The 16,871-nt window shown below is 39.4% G+C and overlaps 2 long non-coding RNA genes across 2 annotated transcripts in view; both read right to left on the minus strand.

The window, feature by feature from the left end:
- Positions 1-16,871, minus strand: part of LOC107157204 — a 68,011-nt gene that overhangs the window by 50,432 nt on the left and 708 nt on the right. The gene's annotated exons all lie outside the window — the stretch shown is intronic.
- Positions 7,362-16,612, minus strand: LOC125613882. Its single transcript, XR_007344463.1, has 2 exons — positions 15,633-16,612; positions 7,362-7,776 (listed from the first exon to the last, which is right to left on the minus strand). It is a non-coding gene; the product is annotated as an uncharacterized LOC125613882 (long non-coding RNA).

Here is a 16,871-nt window from a genome sequence, read left to right on the forward strand (position 1 = left end):
AGTCGTCTTCTCCTAGTCAACAGCGACGTGACACCAGGCCAAGCTCACTGTGCAGCAAGGCCCCAGGGCCAGCCCGGCGATTGAAGCCGAAATTCAAACGGGCTGTCCCCCTCGCCCTTTGCTTTGAAGTCTGGCTTTCTCCCCAAGACAGCAGAGTCTTCTGCACATCAACTGTCACCCCCTGCCTCCAGGCCCTATCTGAGTCACTCTTCTCTCCTGTTAATTCTGTGGATGCCTGTGGGGAGGAGAGTGGCTCCCCTGGCTCAATCCTCTTTCTCCAGGTTATATATGTCACAGTTTTCCATGCCTTTAACAAGACTCAATTAAAAATTAATCAGTCCAGCATGGCAATTTGGAGAGGTAATTGTTTCTTTTCCCGACTCCATGGCCATAGGCTAAAAGTACACCCAGAACCTAAATTAATCATCTAATTGGGATTTTTTTTCCATACTCCAGACACTCAGCCTTCCAGCAGTCCCAGCAATGTGCTGCTTGACCTTAATAATTAGATTTCCCTGGTGTCCACCCCAAGGCTGTCTCCCTAGTCTCCCTCCCAGCTCCATCTGGTGAAATGGAAAGCAGCCAAAGGTAGCTTACCTGGGCCCTCTACAAAGACCAAGAGACTCCAGAAGCACTGAATGATGGGCCGCAAGAACCTATTGAAACGATTGATAACACAACAAAATGGGTCCCAATAACAGTATTGGATTAAATCAAGTGTTGCATAATCACACAAGATACAGCGATGTAGCTTTAAAAGAAATAAGTAAAATGTTATGTGCACCACTATGGAATGTTCTCCAGGATAAAATCATTAAATTAAAAAAAAAAAGAAAAGCAAATCAAAGAAAAGTACATGAAGTATGTGTATTTGCATTAAAGAAGAAGAATGTAATCAAACATATAGGTGTGTTATCTACACATAAATATATACACATATGCATGTATATTCATAAAGATACATAGATATATTTAAGTTTATATATGGTTCATCACTCACTGGTAGGAAGCTACTAAAATCAGCTGGCGAGAGGAAAGTAAACTAAGAGTCAGGAGGAGAGCAGAAGAGAAAAATTTAATGATATCTTGTTTGTGCACCTTTTGAATTGTGGGTGTTTTTCTTGTCCAAAAAATAAATGCATGTGTATATCTCTGAAATCATTTAACAACACTTGGTTTATGGTTGAAAATTCTGACGTTTGTACATGCATGAATATCCAAGTTAATAGTGAATTTAATTACTTTTGAAAAAGGGAAACTAATGCTTTCTGAGTTGTTGATTAACTCAACCCTAACCCTAATTCTCATTTAAGACTCAGAGCAAAGCCAGGCATGGTGGCCACAACTGTAATCCCACTACTCAAAGAGGCAGAAGCAGGAGCATCAAAAGCTACAGACCATTCCAGGCAATTTAGCAAGACTTTGCCTCAAGGAAAAAAAAAAAAAAACTTATAACAACCCTCTTAGGATGAGTATCTTTATCTTTCTTTTAAAAAACGAATATATTGAACATAAAATGAATAAATAAAGTTAATACTGGAAATACTGGAGTAGACTCTTGGTAGCTAACATGCACACACTACCATTATATTTCATTTTGATATCATATACAGGCATTTTGTTTATGATTCTGAAATATAAAATGAATAACAACATTTTTATTTATTTGTTTCTGTAATGAAAGAAGGTGAAAGCCTGCTTTATTATCTCATTTTTATAGATAGATAATTGTTCTTTTTAAAAAAAATTTATTTGTTCATTTTGGATATACAAGACAGTAGATTGTATTTTGACATATTATACATAGGTGCACTATAACTTATTCTATTTAGGATTCTATTCTTATAGTGGCATATGATGCAGAGTTACCCTGGTCATGGATTCAAACACAAGGAGAGGAAAGTTGGGTCCGATTAATTCTACTATCCTTCCAGTTCCCCTCTCCTCCCTATTCCAATGAACTTCTATTCTTCCCTCCCCACCCTCCCTTACTGTGGATTAGCATCCACATATCAGAGAAACCTTAATGTGAGTCTTGCCCTCTCCAAAAGAGATGGTAGGGAACATCCTAAGAATTCCTTTGTGAAGTGCAACCTGAAAACATTGATCAAATTATTTCACTATATTCTTCACATAGGTTCATCTATTATACACTAAAGACCACAGTAAGAATATATGATAAAAAGCAATAATATGTATTTAGGTGGAGGATCATCCTTTGTATCATGGATAGTGACAAGACCAGCCAATGGTTGAGATCCCCTTAAGATAAAACTTAAGTTCAGTTCTCTTTCCTCCATGAAATTGACCTTCAACAACATTTATTTTATCACATATTTTTTTTGTATGTGTTATTATACTCAAATTTTAAATTTGTACCTTCTTAAAACTTTGTCATTTGTGAAAACTTTGGTTCCCCAAAGATATCCTTGTCACTACGGCAGGTAATTAAGAAGTAAATTTTAATTTAATTGCATGACCATACTCCAATTTCAAATCAATAACTATCTTTAAATGATGCCAGTGCTCTATTTTATGAACTGCACAGTATTGTACAAATATGAGCTGCAGATATTATTATTAATGATAATGATATCTCTTTATCTGTATTTGCAATTAAATAAACAGTATCAAAAAGGGTTTAGCTGTTGAGCCAGTGGCTCTTCTCTGCCAAGGTAGTCAATTTCTTCACAATAGTGGGTGAAGCTTCACATGTTCTATTTCTTGTAGCCTAATAGTTGTATTGCTGTTCGTCTTTTATCTGGGATCACTTGAAGATGTACAAAAATAGTGTTGATGCATTTTTAAAGAAATTCCCTGAACAGACAGGTGGATATAAAAAAAAAAAAAAAGTGCACAGGCTTTCTGTGTTCTTGAACTGGAATCTTTCCATTGCAACTTCCACTCCAAGACCCTGGTTGCATTACCAAGAGGTATCAGGCTATATTAGAAAAAAAAGGTGCTGCTTCATCCCACCAGATACACTGTTCAAACGGGATCCTAGCCTTACTTCAATCTTCAAGGAAGCCCTTATTTATAGTGACAAGAAAGCCAGGCTATTGCATTCAGTCAAATCATGACAGTAAAACCATACTTGCAAGTTTCAAAAGCATCTGCTTTGTTCACATGAAGGTGAGAACAAGTCCAAGTTTGGATTGATCTAATTGAAAGTGTTCTGCAAAAGTTAGTGCTCACTCCGTGCATTCCCAGGTCCTAGCTGGATAGAACACCGTTATTTACACAGCTTTGGATGGCAGAGAATCCTACTCTGTTAATAATGACAGTCCCTGGGCTTTATTAGCTATATCCAGGCAAAGTCTCTCCCTGGAGAGAAAAATCTGCAGCAAGCAGGAAGCCCTGGCCTGTTGGTGTTCATATCGTGAAAACTCAAGAGGACCTCCAGTGACCTCTGACCTTCTCTTCATGGTCCAGGTGGCCCCAGGGCCTCTTTTCCCATGGAGGAAGATCCGCCAGCCTACTTTCGCCTCTCTCCTTCCTCCCTCCCCTGTGAGCCTCACCTGTGATCACCCAGGGTCGGAGGAGAGGAAGGCCCTCCCTGGGCTCTGATAACAGGCTGGCATGGCTGTAATTATAGGCTTTCCCTTCCCAGCCATCCAAATGACAGTCACAATCGAGACTGAAACTCCTCAGTCAGATGGAATCAATTACTGGGCAAAATTGGGAGGTTAATTTTCTCCAGAATGAGATATGCCTTTCAGCTTGGCCATCTCTTCCACTCCAGCTGGTAGCTTATCTGTGTGCATTGTTCCCTGGTCCTAGGAACAAAGTTCCATTAGGAAGGGTTTCCAAAAGAGTTGATTTGAAAAGGAAACTCCATCAGCCCTCAAACTCAGTTTGTGCTGAATACAAGACTTTCTAACAAAGGAGCATGGACAGCTAATGGCTAGAATTTACATTTGATGAGCGTGGGATTAACCCAATAAAAAGAAGAGGACTCTTCCAGAGCAGTAGGATTCCCTCCTAGAAGTTGCCCTGGCCCTACAGCTGCATGACTGGTGGCTAAAGCCCTTTTCCTTGGGCAAAGTAAAAAGAAAGCAGGCTAGTCCCCTCCTTTGGAATAATTTTCTAAGTAGACAAAGCAACTCATTGGAAATAAAAGACAAAACAAACAGTATTTTTCTTTCAATGTAATGCCTCTTCTGAGTGTCTTAATAGAGGTGTTAAAATAGTTTATTAAAAGAAAAAAATGCTAATAGCTGCATGAAAATTTGTATATACATGTACCATGTTTCAGAAAAGCTACATAGCATCTGCTGATTAACTGAGGCACTGAGAAGTTACTTAACTTATCTATGTTTACCCAGCTTGCTCATGTGTTAAGTAAATTAGAATATAAACCCAGATTGGCTGAATCCAGAGCCTACAATTGAAACTCAATCTGCTCTATGAACACTTTCACTCCGTATGTTTAGAAATTCCAAAGAGGTTAGTTACCCCCTTGCCACTTCGTAGGTGGAAAATTGGAAGCCTGGAGATATTAGCCAACCTATTCAAGTTGAACATCTTATAAATTAACTAATTTGCAATTCTATGCAAGGTCTGTTTAATATAGCCATTAAAATCCTCCATTAGTAGGTTTAAGGCTCCTATAATAATTTGCAAACTAGTACAGTGTTCTAAATCCTATATAGCTATTTCCTGACACAATCTGTGCAAAATTCACTTCATGAAGTAGGTGCATGCTCTATCAGGAAATAAACATCAAGAATTCGGATAATTTGCAATAAGATCTTTGATTTGGTTCCTTTAATACTACTGGAACCCAAAACCCCTTTGATATATGACAGATTTAAAGGTAGGTACTTTGTTATTTCCTCTCAGTATCTGAATCAGAAAAAAAAAGAGCTATTATTTACTACTTATTAGCAATAAGCCTCATTGGGTTAGTTCAATAATTCATTAAACATCTATTGAATTTCCACTGCATGCCATCTTGGTAGCATAGCAGTAGCAGACCCCTGTTAGAGTCACAGAACAGGATAGAAAATGTCCCTATCCTCAGAGACCTGGTAGTCTACTAATAAATGTATATGAGCATTTACAAATGTTGTTTTACATTTCTCAGAATGAGATGTATTAGTTAATGTGGTTGGAAATTGGATTTAATGGCAAAGTGTTTTCTGGGTACAAGTAAAATATGCTAGATTCTTTTTGTTATCCTAAGGAGAATACCATGATAACAGAGGCATTTATGAATATCTGAATGTGACCAAGAGAAAAAAACATTCACATTGAAATTTAATAAATAGATAATGACTCTTTTATTATTGGGAGGTGGGATACAACTGGAGATATTTACATTACAGCAGAGCTTTTTATAGTTTACATACATGTTGATGTACATGGATCTTGAACCTCATGAAGAAATGCCCTATTTAAGAAACCTAAAGAACATAAATTGACAACTATAGGTAGTTTAAAACCGGGAGTAAGTAGATCTTAATAATTTCTGAAGTTAAAAAAAATCACAAATGTATAGCTACATTTTTAGTTCAATATATTGTGTTTTATATAAAATAGATGAATAGATTATAGAATTCATTTTAAGAATCTGGCTTGCTAGCATTTGCCCAGGACCCAGATTTCATAAATTGAGTCTCACATGTCTGGGGTAATGCCATTGTGGAAAAATCTAAGAGGACATCCTATTCTCAGTAGCCATTGAGAAATAATGTCGTGTGCAAATCAAAGAATCACACACACACACACACACACAATTTTCTCATCCTGTAATTTTTTTAGATCAATATAATATGACTTCTGCTTTCAAAAGGGACAAAGAACCCTGTGGTCCTGAGCCTCTAAGTAGTCTGCATTCCATTTCCCCCTCTACTCAACCCTGGCTTTCCTGCTTATAGACTCTGTTCCTTCTTTGTAAAAGGCACTCCCTGATAAGTTCTGGAACACTGGCCTGGCCCCCTGAGCTCCAGCCTCCCCCAGTTATAGCATCCTTGGTGTAGGTGTAGAGCAGACCTTGTAAAAGGGCCTTTCTCATTATTATGATTTTGTGGTCAAAAGGTTGCATACACTATTTTTTTTGCTGCTGCTAAAGCTTAGAAAGGGTGGAAAGCAAAATATTTTGATAATTATTCAGGCCATCAGGTTACATAAGAGGTTCCATAGCTTTCTGCATCAAACTTGAACAGTTGAAACCACAAATTCTGTTTTTGCAGCCATAAAACATTCATGGCAAAAAAAAGGGGGGGGGAGAAAATAATAAAATCCATTTTCCATTCGCTTGAAACTTATAAAATTTAATGTGGTGAAAAATGACAGTTTACTCCCCATAGGAAACAGCTCAGAGCTGTGTTTCATGGTGCACTCGAGACTGTAACACACATTTGCAGTCTTTGAATGATGCAAGAAATTGCAGAATGACAAAGGATGTCACAAGGTAAGACGTTTGAGTGGCAAGGCAAATAGGACCTTGATCTAAAAGGAAAAAACTTTGCTTCACCATCCAAATCATGAATCCGCATTTATTCAATGGTCTCCATTTACTCCCAAGCTCACATGCAAGTAGATGCACCTTGTTGATGGCAGTTTGCTAAGTCTCCACATCAAGACTGCAGATATATTTGCTGTAGGTGGTAGTTGAATGCGGTCAAAGGTATAGACACCACTGAATTTTTAAAATATTTTTGGTCTTACGGATTGAACCAAGGGGTGCTTTCCCCTGAGCCACATTTCCAGTACTTTTTATGTCTTATTGAGAGAGATAGTCTTGCTAAGTTACTTAGGGCCTCGCTAAGTTGCTGAGGCTGGCCTTGAACTTGCAATCCTCTTGCCTCAGCCTTCTGAGGCACTGGGACTCAAGGTGTGTGCCACTGTGCCTGGCTGATTTTCTTTTTTAATATGGTGGCACTGGTTATAACCTGTGCATAAAATATTACAAGCGTCGCATTTTTTTTTCTTTTTTAGGATATATCACTAAGAGCTGAATCAAGACTTCCAATGGAAGCAGCAAAACTGTTCAGCTCTAGTCTTTATTAATATCCAACAGAGCAGCTATAGACTCAGAAGTTACTTCAGCTGGCTAGGACACCTTTCCTATAAAGTGAATGGGTTTGACTTAATAATTTCCAAGCCCAATTTCAATTAATCTTCTGTAGAAATTATAGAAAAGGATAATTACATGTACATCCAAATCAATGGAGCATTGAACCAGATTACTAAAACCAAGAACTGCTTTGACTGCTTCTAAATAAAATTGGTTATTATATGTGGTTTGGGGAATGTCTGACTCTTGCCATCGAGTCGGTCTTATTGTCAACTCTGGAATATCACTAATCTGTTGCTTCAATTGTGCAAGCTGATTAATCACCCCCAAACTCAGTGGCTTCAAACAATAACTATTTATTATTATTTAAGGACCTAGATCTAGGTCAGCTGGGCAGGTTTGGCTGTTTTCGGGTGAATTTGTTCATGTATACGCAGGGATAGACCAGCGGGGAGATGGTCAGTCTTATGGGCTCAATATGTTCTCCTCCAAAATCCATTTGCTAAAACTTAAAACTCAAATATCCTTGTAGTTGGAGGTGAAGCCATTGGGAGGTGTTAGGTAATGATGGTGGAATCCTCATAAATGCCATCAATGCCTTTATAAAGAGGGAAGATAGGGGATACAGGGGATCTCTCTTTCCCTCTCTCCTCTTCAGCACGACACAATGAGAAGATGACATCTGCAAACCAGGAAGATGGCCCTCTCCCATCAGACATCAGATCTGCTATTTCTTGGTCTTGGATTTCCCAGAACTGTGAGAAATAAATGTTGTTAGTATACAGTGTCTGGTTCATGGTATTTTATGATAGCAACTCAAAGGGACTAAGAAAACCTCTCTGAAGTATCTTCTAATATTAAGTTCTGTAGGTCTATCATTTTAAGTGGATTCAAATATCAACATGCATATGTAAAGTCAGATTCCCGTAACTCACTCGAGTCTTATGATATATTTTTAAGAAATACCTTGACTATTCTAAATAGCCAAGGATAAGCCTAAGTTATCCAGTATAGAGTGGCATCTGCAAGTTCTTTTGGAAGATTAGGCAGGGACTAATCTCTACCTACGTCAGATAAGGATGCTTATATCTACAAAATCTTCATAAGTACTTGTCTCCCAGCAAGTGAAAGGGTTGAGAATGCATTTACATACAATTGTTTCTTGGTGATGGTATAATTATTCTCCATCCATTGTGTTCAAGACCTTCCTCATTATTAAGAGCTTTTCTATATCCAGGTTGAGTGATATGGTTAAAAAGAGAATTACCTGACCAGGTGCAGTGGCATACACCTGTAATCCCAGCGGCTCAGGAGGCTGAGGAAGGAGGATTGCAACTTGAAACCTAGCCTCAGCAAGTTATTGAGGCCCTAAGCAACTTAGTGAGACCATATCTCTAAATGAAATACAAATAAAAGGGCTGGGGATGTGGCTTAGTGGTTAAGAGATCCTGGATTCAATCCCCAATGAGAGAGAGAGAGAGAGAGAGAGAGAGAATTCCTTGAGAATAAATATTCTAGGGCAACTTGGTATTTCTTATTTCATTCACTGTCATCTGTAAAGAAAGCTGATAAATAAAAACAATAGGGCAAAATATTGTCATAATTCACATGAACTGTATCACAGAAAAACTTGGCATGATAATAATTGTCATACACACCTAGACATGTGTCACTGTTTTTCATCTTATAATGAGTTCTGATGTTTAAAGGAAGGAAATTTACCTTTATATTTAACATTACTATAAATCTTTAACAAAATTCAACTGCAAAAATATATTACTGGTTTAAAAGCAATCATATTTCTGCTCCTTGTTAGCATTTGGCACATTTGAGCATCGGATACAACTTGAAGTTATTTTGAAGAATCTAACTGAGTATTGTCTATTGAGAATTGAAAATGCAATACTTAAAATATGCAAATACAAAACCTAAAAATAACCAGATATAAGATAGAGACCCCCCCACCCCACCCCCGGAATAAGCTCTGGATAACATTTTTAAAGCTAGTCAATCTTAAAACTAACATTTTTTGTTATTGTTCATGGGTCCTAAGAGTCTTTCCAAATGGCAAACAAATAACAAGGAGTATTTTTTTAATATTTATTTATTTATTTTTGGTACGAGGAATTGAACTCAGGGGCACTCAACCACTGAGCCACATCCCCAGCCCTATTTTTGTACTGTTTATTTATTTTAGAGACAGGGTCTCACTGAGTTGTTTAGCCCCTTGCTGTTGCTGAGGCTGGCTTTGAACTCACAATCCTCTTGCCTCAGCTTCCCAAGCCCCTGAGATTACAGACGTGCGCCACCACACACAGCCAAAGTGCGTATTTTTTTTTCATCCTTTTCATTGTTTTTAACGAAGCTGTTTTGGTGGACTCCACACCAATACAGGGAAATAGAAGCTCAAGGCCACCATTAGAATTATTCAGAACACAAAGAAAAGCCACGTTTCATTCATACAGCAATTTGGGGTGGATGTGGCTTTTGACCAACATTTTCCAGAAAACCACTTAATCCCACAAGTTTCTTCTGAGTCTAAAGACACAACCAGAATCCCAGCTGACTGGCTTCCATCAGATGAGAGACTCAATCTTTATGAACTCTGGAAGACTGACGGGCATTTATAGATAATATGAAAACAGGAAGTGCTCGATACCTTGGGAATTCTACCAGGGCAAGAAATCACAAGCCGAATTGAAGCCTTGCACCTGCTTAGGGCAGTTAGAGGAGCCCCACCTGTTTCTCGGGGCCCTTATTTGACTCTGACATTCCTACTGAACATTCTGGAATCAGCCTCCACGAGTTCAGGTCCTGACTCCACTACCTACTGATCCTGGGACTCTAAGTCCCTTAATCACTCTTTCTGCAAGGTGGCATAATGGTACATACCTCACAGTGTTCTTGTGAGCAGGAAATAATATTACCCATGAAAGGCTGCTTACCAGAATGTCTGGCACATGTGGGATGCTCCCTGGTAAGCTATTAATATTGCTATTTTTGTCATTGTCACCAGTTACATGCAACTGAATGTACATAAAGAAGCCTGACCATAAAGCTGAAATCAAATGTATTTTTTCACCTAAAATGCTTATTACTAAGAAAGGACTATCTGAAAATGGCCTCCTGAACTCCAGTGCTCATGCGTGTCAAATCATTAAAGGGGACTGAGAATCCCATCTTTCAGTCAGGCTCATCCTAACTTCTGAAAGCCCCATTCATCCCTGCAATCATCAATCAGTATTTATGGGGCACCACATCAGACAGTGAGAGAATTAAAGAAGCCAAGAAGTCCCCTGCTCCAGACACTCATCACCCAGAGAGGAGACAGCCATATTCACAAATAATTACCATGCATTCATGAACTGCATGGGCACAGAGAGCAGCAGGACACAGGCACTATGCCTGAAGGGCTTGGAGCAGGCTTGACACCAGGACACATTGGGTCCCAGTCTTGGAAGCTGAAGAATCCTCCAAACAGGAATGAAGAAACAGGAGCTCCACAGGCACAGTAGCAGATACAATGACACTGACATTACAAACGCTCTTGACATACAGTTTACACATAAAGTTTGATGTGGCTTAAATAAGAGGTAGGTTGTAGGAATCAAATGGGTAAATTTGGAGAATCTCCAGAATACATGCCCTCTTCCCAACCTGCAGTAAGTGAAAATGAATTAAAATAAATCCCTTAATGAATTAAAACACAATCCTCAAGTCTGAACAAAGACCTCCAAAATGATACCATCCCACCCCCCAAAAATGATACTCTTGTTTAATAAGAGTATAATTTAATTGCTCTTGGGGGAAAAAATCTCCCTGTTAATGCTCTCTTTTCACAATCAGAATCTTTTTTTCTTTTTTTTAAATGTACCAAAGGAACAAAATAATATTTATTGTGTCTCTTACATGTGCTCCTTACAAAAAAATGGTATTAGCCTCATATGGAAATACTTTGACAGACCCCTGAAAATAATTCCTTAACCACAAACATGTCCTCTACTTGTCTGATCCTAAATTGCCCCAAGTGAGTATCACAATTTCGGGTCAGGTTTAAGGATATGACAGGTACTATCAGTTCATTATATATGAATGATCTATGAGGCAGAGGGCAGAGGTGTCGGCACAGGAGAGACTGCAGTGGGAGCCCCCTTCCAGGTCTTGTAGCATCTGCTTCCCTGGGAACGTTCCAGTCCCACCTGAGGACACTTAGCAGCAGCTTCTGATCACAAATGGAAGGAGGAACAATGGAGAGTTTCTCTGTGTTCATCACCCAGATACCATCTCGGAATCTCAGTGGAGCACAATTATTGGAAGCAGAATAACACAGATAGGATTTCACATCCAAGCCCTCAATAGGGGAATAACAAAGATGCAGGAATACGAACTAACCCTCCTAATGCACCCCACCCTGCCTCACCCCACACACCCATCCCCTTGTTACTGTTGCTCTTTTGCTTCCAAGTTCTAACCAGCAGACACCTGATCCACACAGCTATTTCATTTGCAGAATGTGCAAGGCCACTTGAGACTGGCTGATACGTGTGGGAAAGTGGTGGCCATGTTGCCTGCACCTGTTGCTGGCAGCTGCCCGGGGCCCCTCCCTTCCCACCATTCCCATTGTGTGCCACCTTATTCTATTTCAGTAGCAACAGAAAAGAAGTCAGAGTAGCCGGCATTCAACAGGAACATACACAACAAAAAAGGAGGCCAGAGAGCTTCCCCGTACCTCTTTCCCTTGCAAATCCTGCCCAGTGGCCTCTTGGAATAGCAAGTGTAGCAACTCTAGCTCTTAAGAGCTGCAGGCTGTAGGAATCAGTAAAGGCAGCAACGTAGCCATTTATTTCAATAGCTTTTGAGCATCACTGGTGTGACTCAAACACACACGCAAAGAGTGTACAAATACAACCTGAAACAAAACTACTCATATTTGGTATCCCCAAGCGGACCATATCTGTTGCTTTTGTGAAAATAAATAGAGTCAAGATCAAAGGCATTAGGGACTTTTAGCTTCCAAGAGAATAGGCTATAATACCAATGAACTTTCACGGCAACTTTCTTGGAATGTAGACTGAGACTGAATAACTCTATATTGAGATGCGAATGACAACAGTGAAAAGAACACACTCAAGCCAAAGGAGAGGGGGACAGAAGTAGAGCAGCGACCCTCTTAAGTAACTGTGCAAAAATGAAGTAAAACCCCATTTTTAAGTGTGACAGGCGGACTCTTGGTTGGTGTCTGCTTCGGAGAGCATACTAAAATGTTAGACGCTAGCCATTCACTCGTAGTAATAATACATCATAAGACCTGGAAATGGAACGGATCCATTAAATCATCAAGTAATGCCTTTGCCAGCACAGGATGCTGTTCCCAGAGAATATTCCTTAAAGTGCCCCTTGGGATGAGCTCCAAAGACCAAGTCATTCTATCCATCTCTGAAGAGTGCAATCCGTCTATCTACAGTATCCGATTTCTGTTATGAAATTAAACTTTGGCCTTAAAAGCATTGTTCCATACCAAACTAGCTCTTGGTACCAGGTTTTCATTAAGGACCAGTTATAGCCCTTGGAGGAGGCAGGAAAGGTCATTTTATCCATTCCCCTACCTCCGGGCAGGTCTTGTGTGAAATGACACCGGCCTGGCTCTTATTATAAAATCCCCACAGCAGGAAGTTGGGCAGCCCTGCTTCCCCATGACACTTAACTCTATGGCTACAGAGCGTTTGCTACAGTCTAGACAAAATCCCTCCCACCGCAGCTTCAGACCCTATTCCCACAGTAGCAGAACTATTTATCACGTTCAATGCCTCTTATGCACCTGACCAGAGGAAAGCAATATAATCTTGCTTCCTCTATCCTGCTTCTTGGATTGTTGTCTGAATTTTAGCTGGGATTTTTCTATCAGAGTTTATCAAAACAAAAGGTGATGTGAGCGTTTGGAAGGCTGGGGCTGTTCTTTTCCTCTCTGCTATTTATGAGTAGATTGGGGGATTTCGATTACTTGTAAAGATAAGACCGAAAGCAGAACAACACTCTCCTGAGAGAGCCAATTCAGATTTTCATGTACATGTAACCCAGATTGGCCTGAGGATCTATTTGACTACTCACTTCTTTATTTCATTTTCATTAGCTCGAAAAAAAAAATCATAAAGAGATATACTAAATCAATGAAATATTATTAAATAAAAAAACCCTTGCACCCAGATCTTAAAATAGTCATCACATAATATGATAATTAGGCATGATTATATCTGTTCTTGTAGTATTTAAAGTAGAGAGGGCATGATCTCTTATCCACAGTCACCTACTATTCTCCTTTAAATTGCCATTAAGTCATTGAAAGTAATGAAGTAGGATCTCTCTCAAATTCCAGTTAATTTTTACTATCTCTAACTGTTCTTTTCAAAATGTGTTCTGAGTGAGGGACCTGGACAGGTTTGGGGTGAGGAAACTGAATACACAAAGCTAGAAGTTCACGCTTCTGATAACTTCCTCACTGAGCTTATCACTGATGGCTGACGAAACACCTTGCTTTGAGGGAAGAAATCAGGATTGATGGCTTTCGTGATATTCTTATTTTTTCAGCATTTGAAAAAAAAAGTTCATATGAATAATTTATACTAAAAGGAATATGCTTTCTTACTAATGCCAAAACCTCTGAAAGGAATCTCATGAATAAGAATGAAACGAGCCAGGCATGGTGACACACACCTATAATCCCAGTGGCTTGGGGAGGCTGAAGCAAGACGGTTGCGAGTTCAAAGCCAGCCTCAGCAACTTATCGAGGCACTTAGCAACTCAACCAGAACCTGTCTCTAAATAAACTATTTTAAAAGGGCTGAGGATGTGGCTCAGTGGTTAAGCACCCCTGGGTTCAATTCTCAGTACAAGAAAAAAAAAAAAACAAGAAGAAGAAGAATGAATGAAACAATTTAAAAGAACATTATACAGTTTGGTAATTTACGTTTCACATTTATCAAAATTTTTTGACAAAACATGAAAGCATTCAATTAGGGTCCAAAAGAGAGCTAGAGTGTTGTGCAATACATACATCTTTGTTTTCTTTTTTTCTGTCTTGCATAAAGAAAGGCAAGCATTTTCTTGATGATATTGGTGATCAGAGTACATCATTGATCATTCCAATGTAAATTTCCTTCCACAGTTGTCAAAAGAGATTTTTTTTTTCACATTAAAAAAAAAAAGTTTAGTTTTCTGAAAATTCCAAAGAAACACCTTAACTCGTAATGGGTCAGTGACCTTAAATGTTTCATTTTCTACCCAATACCATGATGCCCAATGAGCTCACTAGGCTTGTGTTGGAAGGGCTGGTGCAAGCACCCATGCTTGGTCCTCGTACAAGAAATAAGTAAGTATCCCTCCTATTTCAGTCTCTGCCTCCAATCAGAGACTCGACTTCTGTGGATTGTTAAACTCAGCCAGGGCTGTTGGGGAATTACTCACTTATTTACACCAGCAGCAACAATGAGCATTTTATTGAGTGCTTTCCATGTGCTAAACACTTTACATGCATCATATTATTTGATTTTCATAATCACCCTGCAAAGTAGGCACTGTCATGGTTTCTGTTTTCCAGGTGAGGCTCACTAAGGTTAAGTACCTTGCCTGAGGTCACACAGCTGGTGAGGAGAATGGCCAGAAGTTCGGTCTCATAGGTCCTCTGCACAGCCTCAGATCATATCTTATACCTGGCTTTGCACAAAAACCTCTTTAAGTGCGGCTTTTACTATCACCCCACTTTCCTGTGTCCAACAGATTGAACATCTTGTAATCATTAGAAAAATAAAGACAGAGAAAAGCAAGTCGAGTATATTAAAAAAAAAAAAACAAACCCACACACGATTTTACACCACAACAAACCGCTTTCCATCTTAAGATCGATAAGCCCGAGAAGAAAATTAACCTCTCATTTACATTTGTGCTTCTTCATTATAAAGACTGGAGGACACCCCAACTTCCTTACTAATTCTGATCTAAACATCATTCCTTAATTTTGGGTCCAGGCTATGGAAAAGCAGATTTTAGAAAAGCAAATGAGCAAGAGTAGCCTTCTACCTCCCTTCTAGAAATAAACAGTGGTGGTGGTGCTTAAATTTGCCAAGGATAGTTCTAGGAAAAGTTATAAACCACCTGTCCCCCAAAAGAGTAAATTTAAGTACAGAAAGAAAAAAAAACAGACAATCAGAAAATAATCATACACATGTCATTTTTGATGAGTCCCATTTTATTTAAAGCTTTTATCTCACTGTTCAACACCTACCATTTAACATAAACTGTTCTCAGGAGCAATTCCATAATATTGAATAGTCTTTTTTTGGGGGGGAGGGGTTTAGCTGAATATTGAAAAGTAGAGCTTCCACATTTATTTTAGATTGAAAACGAACAAGGAAACATATAACTGCTATTGGAGAGGGTTCGGTATTTTGGGACACAGGAAGTAATTATTTGATACAAGGACAGTTTTAGCTGACTTCAGAGAGTTTGCCTGGCCCTGTGGTCAGGCACTCATTGCTAGAAGCAAAGGCTTGAGTTGGAAAGCATTGGTCTGGTCCACTGGAAACAGATCATCAACAGATGATACAAAAAAACATACCCCTCTCCTGGTTTTTTCCCTTCCAGATCTTGTCAAAGGATGATTGATAGGCGCGGAGCAGCCCTTCAAACGCCAGCCCCTGCCTGAGGCACTTCCTATAATCAAAGCACACACCCACCCAGAGCTAATTAGACATTAGATTAGTGTCAACTGATTGATTTAAAGCAGCCGTCCCTCCTCCTCCCCTCCTCCATCTCCCAGCACAGTGAAGTTGGAGCTGGTCCCCAAGATGGTTCACTCAACAGACAGACAAATTATTCATGGAAGCTTCAGGAAGGAGCCCTGGAGACAATGCAGTGTGACTAAAAATCAACCAAAAGAACATTTCTGGAGAGAAAGTGTGTGTGTGTGTGTGTGTGTGTGTGTGTGACGGGTTGGGGGGATGAGAACAGAACAGAGAGGGGGAAAAAAACAGAAATGAATCATGTTTCTGAGAGCCACGAAACCCCTCAGTCCAATTTGTTGAGTTCAGTTAGAGAGGGTGTTTGTGATGTTTGAAATAAAATTATTTTGCAATTTAACCTAGGAGAGTTCTGAGTCCATTTGGCTACAATTTAGATACCATTTTTCAAAGTCTTTTCCCTTCTTTTTTCCCCCTTTATAAATATATGAGCCGGGAACATTCAACGTTGTCTTAATGGATTAAGCAGAGACTAGGCTGCAAGGAGAAAATTAAAATTGAAATGGTTACAGCTGTTGAAACTGGCAGTGGGCAGAGAGAGGTAGAAAGGGGTTCTCTTCTCCCAGGATAAGGGAGATTTCACAGAGTACCAAGTCCCTTGCAGAATTCAGACACGTGAGCCTTCAAAACAGTAGGAGCGATCCTCCAATTCCTTAGCAACTGCACAGTTCAGCTATTGCTTATTCTGTAGAGGAGCTCAAAATGTTGCATTTCAACTAAAAAGTGGGCCCATTCCCAGAAGAGACCACCAGAGTAGGGGGAGCAGCCAGGGACCAGTTTTAGACCTTTCATTTGCAGATTAAAGGTCTTTTCCATTTGTCAGAACCAGCTACTACTGTACTCTGGGGTCAGGGCCAATCCAACACAAACACCTCTGGAATTATTTCTGTGAAAATAGGCTCCCAAGAAGTACTATAATTGTGGCAGAAACCTATAAGAAAGATAGTACTGGCCAAAGGAGCTCCAACAGCCTTTCTGCAAGGATACTCTTACAGCTCATGGTTTGACAAAAGAAAGAAGGGATGATTCCTGATTTGAGGGAGGGGACCAAGGACAAA

Source organism: Marmota marmota, unplaced genomic scaffold (assembly GCF_001458135.2).
Source record: "Marmota marmota marmota unplaced genomic scaffold, marMar, whole genome shotgun sequence".
Classification (NCBI taxonomy): Eukaryota; Metazoa; Chordata; class Mammalia; order Rodentia; family Sciuridae; genus Marmota; species Marmota marmota.